Source organism: Cebus imitator, unplaced genomic scaffold (genome assembly GCF_001604975.1).
Source record: "Cebus imitator isolate Cc_AM_T3 unplaced genomic scaffold, Cebus_imitator-1.0 Scaffold441, whole genome shotgun sequence".
Classification (NCBI taxonomy): Eukaryota; Metazoa; Chordata; class Mammalia; order Primates; family Cebidae; genus Cebus; species Cebus imitator.
The window spans coordinates 751,439-758,963 of NW_016107756.1; the positions used below are offsets into that span (position 1 = coordinate 751,439).

The window sequence follows — 7,525 nt, forward strand, 5'->3', positions numbered from 1 at the left end:
GCCTCATTCATTTTTTTTTAACAGTAACTTATTTATTTTCTACGCCAGGGGAGGGCTTTGGGATACAATTCTGGGCCCGAGGACTCAAAAGGGGGCCAAGGGTTGCTATCAGGGGGTCTGCATGACCACGGGGTACAGCAGAGCCAGATGTTCAGCTCCCTGCACGGGCAGGGGGCGGGAACTGTAGTGGAGGACCAGCTCAGGCACATTGGGGAAGGTCCTGCTGTGTTGGCCCAGCACCACCTGGTTCTCTCGGGTCCATGAGAACTTCAGATGCAGGAACCCCTGGCTGCTCCTGAGAGACAAGGAGCAGTCCTAAGGGGACTAGACTCACTGAGCCACACTCGGTAGCTGGCTTCCTTGCAGAGGGACAGGAGATTCTCCGCATTCGCCCTGTTCAGGGGGCTGTGGAACCATGGCTGTTTCTCCAGTGGCAGGGCTGGGTCCACTTGCTCTGCAGGCTGGGGGCTTCTGGGTGGGGGTCTCCGGAGCTCCTTGGCTGGGCATGGAGTCCTTTCCCACTCTGGACTCTTTTTTTTTTTTTCCAGTGTGATACATATATGTTATACAGCACTTATAATATGAACTACTATATATGAGTGATATAAAAATTTAGAAGAGATTCTGAAATTGTTTACAGACCATGATCTTATTTAACAAATGAAATTACACAGTGTCACATAATGAATCCAACTTATCAAACAGTCAAAGAATTTAAATAACGATTGCAAGACAGTGATATGTATAGCACAGGCAACTGGTAAATAACGAAAAACTGTAATTCAGTTCCAAATCCCCACGTCTTCAAAATACTTTGTTTACTGGCTATAACTATTGCACACTAGAGTTTTATACAACTAGGGTTTTATACAAGTATTTCATGCAAATACTTTTTCGGTAATCTAATTTGTATCAATGTGACCAGTCTGTGACATTGCTATATCTTAAATCCACAGACCCATGTTTCCAAGACCATGCCATCACCCAGCCTCAACAGTTCTTCTTTAAAAATGTCATTTATTATTATAAACATAATGGAATACTAAGCATAAAGAATGTATAGAATAGAAAGCATATAGAAAAAGAAAAAGAAAATTACTTGTAATCTCATTAGCCCAGAAAATTTATAAATCTCATTCATCTTTTACTAAGCATACCTTTATACAGTTATCATCAAATGCATATATAAATCCATAGTCTGCTTTTGCATGTTAAACCCTCAAAAATATTTTTGTGGCTATATGATGTTCCATTTAATGGAAGTATCGTGTTCCTTAACCATTATCCTAATATTATACTTTTGGGTTTTGCGTTTTTTACAATGACAAAGAATATAGACATATGTGGCATGCAGATGTTCCTCGGTATCTGAAGAGGACTGATTCCAGAACTACTCTTCCCCTACTGACACCAAAATTGTAGATTGCTCAAGTCCCTTATGTAAAATGGCATAGTATTTGCATGTAACCTTTGCACATCCTCATGTATACTTTAAACCATCTCTAGATTAGGTATAATACCAATACAATTTAAATGTTATGTAAATTGTATTACTGTATTTAAAAATTTGTTTTATTTTTAATTGTTGTATTTTTAAAAATATTTTTGATCTGCCCTTGGTTGAATCCAGAGATGTGCAACTCACTGATACAGAGGGCTGACTGTATTTTTAGATATTCATACTAATTACTTAAAATTTATTCATTCTCAAGTAGAGTTATTAGGTTAAAGGGTACGATAACTTCAAAACTCTTGACGTATAGTGTCAAATTGCTTCCCCATAAAAATTTTTATTCCATTAGCAAACTACAAAAGTTTACACTTAACTACACATTTGCTTAACATTAAATTCATTAGTTTTATAAGTAACCTTCAAAGCTTTTTCATGAAAAATTCCAATTGGTGTCAAATTTGAGGAAAGACATAAATTTCTAACATGTCTTATCCAAACATTAACAAACTTGTAAACAATTTAGAAAACTTACAATTTTTCAGTTGAAAATTAAACATTCTAAAAACTATAAAGCCCATGATAAACAAAATTCTATATTCAAATAGGCCAAAAATGACCTCTAATACATATTACTTAGGCATAAAGGGAAACGGAATTGAATAAAGAATAGCCCAATCAGATAGTAAAAGCCATTAATTGGACATGGTAAAATAAATACTGAACAATAGTGTAAGTTCCATTTTTAAACTTTCAATCTTTTCCTATAGTTATGATTGAAGTATGTGACTTATAAATAAAATAAAACTTGAGTTTTTTTGCTATAATTTTGGATTTCCTTTTACAGGTGAGTTTAATTCATTTACATTATAATCCCTGATATATGTAGCTTTATTTTCACCATTTCATTTACTGTTTTCATTTACTATGGTTTTTCTTTTACCAATTTCCTACCCTTAAAATTTTTATTTTGAATTTATACATTCAATTTTTATGTGTGTACTGTCTTCACATTTTAACTACAGGAGTGAAATCAGTGACATCTAACGTAAATAGTGTTACTATTCCTGAGCACATATGGAAAACGGAAATTTTTAGTTTAGTTTGCACTTTGCCATATTCCATGTTAATGTTGTCTGATTATCATTTAGCTCCATCTTATTTTCAATGCTCCTCAGTTGGTCTCATCTTACTTTAAAGAACCAATTGTTTTTTAAATTGAAGAAAAAAATAATTTTTCACTTTCAGTAGTTTACTCAGTAAGGTTTATGGGTAGTAAATCCTCTCTACCTTGATTATCTGAAAATAAAATTTTGCTTTTATGCTGTAAATGTTGAATTGTGTCATTCTATCCTCCATGAGTTTTAGTCTCCCTTTTATATATTCACTTACTCACATATTCAGAAAATAGAATTCACATCATATGTGCCCTGTTCCAGTGTGCAGGTCTGTGGAGAGCCAGGTGGGAGTGGCGGCAGCACTTGGGGAAAGGAACTGAGTGGAGACCAAAGTGAGCTGGCAGACAGTGGGTCTGTGAGAGACCGAATAGAGGGGCCGAGCGCCAATTGACAAGCAATGGGGAAGAAACAGAAAAACAAGAGCGAAGACAGGGCCAAAGATGACATTGATCTTGTTGCCTTGGCTGCAGAAATAGCTGGTGCTGCCAAAGAACAAGAGCCTCAAAAGTCAAAAGGGAAAAAGAAAAAAGAGAAAAAAAGCAGGACTTTGATGAAGATGATATTCTGAAAGAACTAGAAGAATTGTCTTTGGAAGCTCAAGGCATCAAAGCTGACAGAGAAACTATTGCAGTGAAGCCAACAGAAAACAATGAAGAGGAGTTCACCTCAAAACAAGATAAAAAAAAGAAAGGACAGAAGGGCAAAAAACAGAGTTTTGATGATGATAATAGTGAAGACTTGGAAGATAAAGATTCAAAATTAAAAAAGACTGCAAAACCAAAAGTGGAAATGTACCCTGGGACTGATGATGATGATGATTTTAATAAACTTCCTAAAAAAGGGAAAGCTCAAAAATCAAGAAGTGGGATTGGTCTGAAGAGGATGAGGATAACAGTAACAAAATTAAAGAGCGTTCAAGAGTAAATTCTTCTGGTGAAAGTCTTGATGAATCAGATGAATTTTTGCAATCTAGAAAAGGACAGGAAAAAAAAAATCAAATAAACAAGTCAGGTCCTAATGTAGAAAGTGGGAATGAAGATGATGATGACTCCTTCAAAATTAAGACAGTGGCCCAAAAGAAAGCAGAAAAGAAGGAGTGCGAGAGAAAAAAGCGAGATGAAGAAAAAGCAGAACTGCGGAAGCTGAAAGAAAAAGATGAATTACAAACAGGTAAAAAGGATCAGAGTAAACAAAAGGAATCTCAGAGGAAATCTGAAAAAAAACTGTAAAATCCAGAGTGACTCTTGATACTGGAGTAATCCCTGCCTCTGAAGAGAAAGCAGAGACTCCCACAGCTGCAGAAGATGACAATGAAGGTGACAAAAAGAAGAAAGATAAGAAGAAAAAGAAAGGAGAAAGAAGAAAAAAGGACCTAACAAAGCCACTGTTAAAGCTATGTAAGAAGCTCTGGCTAAGCTTAAAGAGGAAGAAGAAAGACAGAAGAGAGAAGAGGAAGAACGTATAAAACGGCTTGAAGAATTAGAAGCCAAGCGTAAAGAAGAGGAACAACTGGAACAAGAAAAAAGAGAAAGGAAAAAGCAAAAAGAAAAGAACGCTTGAAAAAGGAAGGAAAACTTTAAATCACAGAGAGAAGCCAGAGCTGAAGCTACCCTTAAACTCCTACAAGCTCAGGGTGTTGAAGTGCCATCAAAAGACTCTTTGCCAAGGAAGAGGCCAGTTTATGAAGATAAAAAGAGGAAAAAAATACCATAGCAGCTAGAAAGTAAAGAAGTGTCTGAATCAATGGAATTATGTGCTGCTGTGGAAGTTATGGACCAAGGAGTACCAGAAAAGGAAGAAACACCACCTCCTGTTGAACCAGAAGAAGAAGAAGACACTGAGGATGCTGGATTGGATGATTGGGAAGCTATGGCCAGTGATGAAGAGACAGAAAAAGGAAATATAGTTCATATAGAAGTAAAGGAAAACCCTGAAGAGGAGGAGGAAGAAGATGAAGAAAGTGAAGAAGAGGAAAGAGAAAGTGAAGACGATGAGGAAGATGAAAAGGTGTCAGATGAGAAGGATTCAGGGAAGACATTAGATAAAAAGCCAAGTAAAGAAATGAGCTCAGATTCTGAATATGACTGATGATGATCAGACTAAAGAAGAAAGGGCTTATGACAAAGCAAAACGGAGGATTGAGAAATGGTGACTTGAACTTAGTAAAAATGTAAATACCACAAAGCGGAGAGCCCCCATTTTCTGTGTACTTGGGCATGTGGACACAGGGAAGACAAAAATTCTGGATAAACTCCGTCACACACATGTACAAGATGGTGAAGCAGGTGGTATCACACAACAAATTGGGGCCACCAATGTTCCTCTTGAAGCTATTGAACAGACTAAGATGATTAAAAATTTTGGTAGAGAGAATGTATGGATTCCAGGAATGCTGATTACTGATACTCCTGGGCATGAATGTTTCAGTAATCTGAGAAATAGAGGAGGCTCTCTTTGTGACATTGCCATTTTAGTTGTTGATATTATGCATGGTTTGGAGCCCCAGACAATTGAGTCCATCAACCTTCTCAAATCTAAAAAATGTCCCTTCATTGTTGCACTTAATAAGATTGATAAGTTATATGATTGGAAAAAGAGTCCCGACTCTGATGTGGCTGCTATTTTAAAGAAGCAGAAAAAAAATACAAAAAAAATACAAAAGATGAATTTGAGGAGTGAGCGAAGGCTATTATTGTAGAATTTGCACAGCAGGATTTAAATGCTGCTTTGTTTTATGAGAATAAAGATCCCTGCACTTTTGTGTCTTTGGTACCTACCTCTGCACATACTGGTGATGGCATGGGAAGTCTGATCTACCTTCTTGTGGAGTTAACTCAGACCATGTTGAGCAAGAGACTTGCGCACTGTGAAGAGCTAAGAGCACAAGTGATGGAGGTTAAAGCTCTTCCAGGGATGGGCACCACTGTAGATGTCATCTTGATCAATGGGCATTTGAAGAAAGGAGATACAATCATTGTTCCTGGCATAGAAGGGCCCATTGTAACTCAGATTCAAGGCCTCCTGTTACCTCCTCCTATGAAGGAATTATGAGTGAAGAACCAGTAAGAAAAGCATAAAGAAGTAGAAGCAGCTCAGGGGGTAAAGATTCTTGGAAAAGACCTGGAGAAAACCTTGGCTTGTTTACACCTCTTCATGGCTTATAAAGTAGATGAAATCCCTGTTCTTAAAGATGAATTGATCCATGAATTAAAGCAGACACTAAATGCTATCAAGTTAGAAGAAAAAGGAGTCTATGTCCATGCATCTACACTGGGTTCTTTGGAAGCTCTACTTGAATTTCTGAAAACATCAGAAGTGCCCTAAGCAGGAATTAACATTGGCCCAGTGCATAAAAATGTTATGAAGGCTTCAGTGATGTTGGAACATGACCCTCAGTATGCAGTAATTTTGGCCTCCGATGTGAGAATTGAATGAGATGCATAAGAAATGGCTAATAGTTTAGGAGTTAGAATTTTTAGTGCACAAATTATTTATCACTTATTTGATGCCTTTACAAAATATAGACAAGACTACAAGAAACAGAAACAAGAAGAATTTAAGCACATAGCAGTACTTCCCTGCAAGATGAAAATATTCCCTCAGTACATTTTTGATTCTCGAGATCTGATAGTGATGGGGGTGACAGTGGAAGCAGGTCAGATGAAATGGGACACCCATGTGCATCCCAAGCAAAAGTGTTGTTGACATCGGAATAGTAACAAGTATTGAAATAAACCATAAACAAGTGGATGTTGCAAGAAAAGGACAAGAAGTCTGTGTAAAAATAGAACCTATCCCTGGTGAGTCGCCCAAAATGTTTGGAAGACATTTTGAAGCTACAGACATTCTTGTCAGTAAGATCAGCCGGCAGTCCATTGATGCACTCAAAGACTGGTTCGGAGATGAAATGCAGAAGAGTGACTGGCAGCTTATTGTGGAGCTGAAGAAAGTATTTGAAATCATCTAATTTTTCCACATGGAACAGGAACTGGAGTAAATGTAATACTGTGTTGTAATATCCCAATAAAACAAGACAAAAAATGGAACAGATTTATCTCGACACTAATGGACTTAAATATGGAAGGAAGAAAAATAGGTGTATAAGATGTTTTCCATGAGAAACCAAGAAACTTACACTGGTTTGACAGTGGTCAGTTACATGTCCCCACAGTTCCAATGTGCCTGTTCACTCACCCCTTCTTTCCCCAACCCTTCTCTACTTGCCTGCTGTTTTAAAGTTTGCCCTTCCCCAAATTTGGATTTTTATTACAGATCTGAAGCTCTTTCAATTTTATACTGATTAAATCAGTACTGCAGTATTTGATTAAAAAAAAACATGGATGAATCTGGAAACCATCATTCTCAGCAAACTGACACAGGAACAGAAAATCAAACATCTCATGTTCTCACTCATAGGTGGGCGTTGAACAATGAGAACACATGGACACAGGGAGCAGAGCATCACACACGGGTCTGTTGTGGGGGACCAGGAGAGGGACAGCAGGGGAGTGGGGAGGTTCCAGAAGGATGACATGGGGAGAAATGCCAGATATAGGTGACGGGGGATGGAGGCAAACAAACCACATTGCCATGTATGTACCTATGCAACAATCCTGAATGATCTGCACAAGTACCCCAGAACCTAAAGTACCATTAAAAAAAAATAGAGCATGTTCTCACAAGTGGGAGCTAACTTGTAAGAACTTACAAACACAAAGAAAATGACACTGGGGTGGAGTTGAGGGGGGAGGCTGGGAGGATGGGGAGCAGTAACAAAGATAAACCTTCACATGTGCCCCTGAACCTAAAATAAAAGTTAAAAAGGACCAAGTCACATGTGATTTTTATTTATTTATTTTATTTTATTTTATTTTTTTATTGCATTTTAGGTTTTGGA

General features: G+C 37.5%; 1 pseudogene across 1 annotated transcript; it reads left to right on the forward strand.

Moving 5' to 3' along the window:
* The first annotated feature begins 2,865 nt into the window (after window positions 1-2,865).
* On the forward strand, window positions 2,866-6,956 carry LOC108290691 (annotated as a pseudogene). Its single transcript, XR_001819675.2, has one exon. The product of XR_001819675.2 is annotated as a eukaryotic translation initiation factor 5B-like (transcript).
* The last annotated feature ends 569 nt before the right edge of the window (window positions 6,957-7,525 follow it).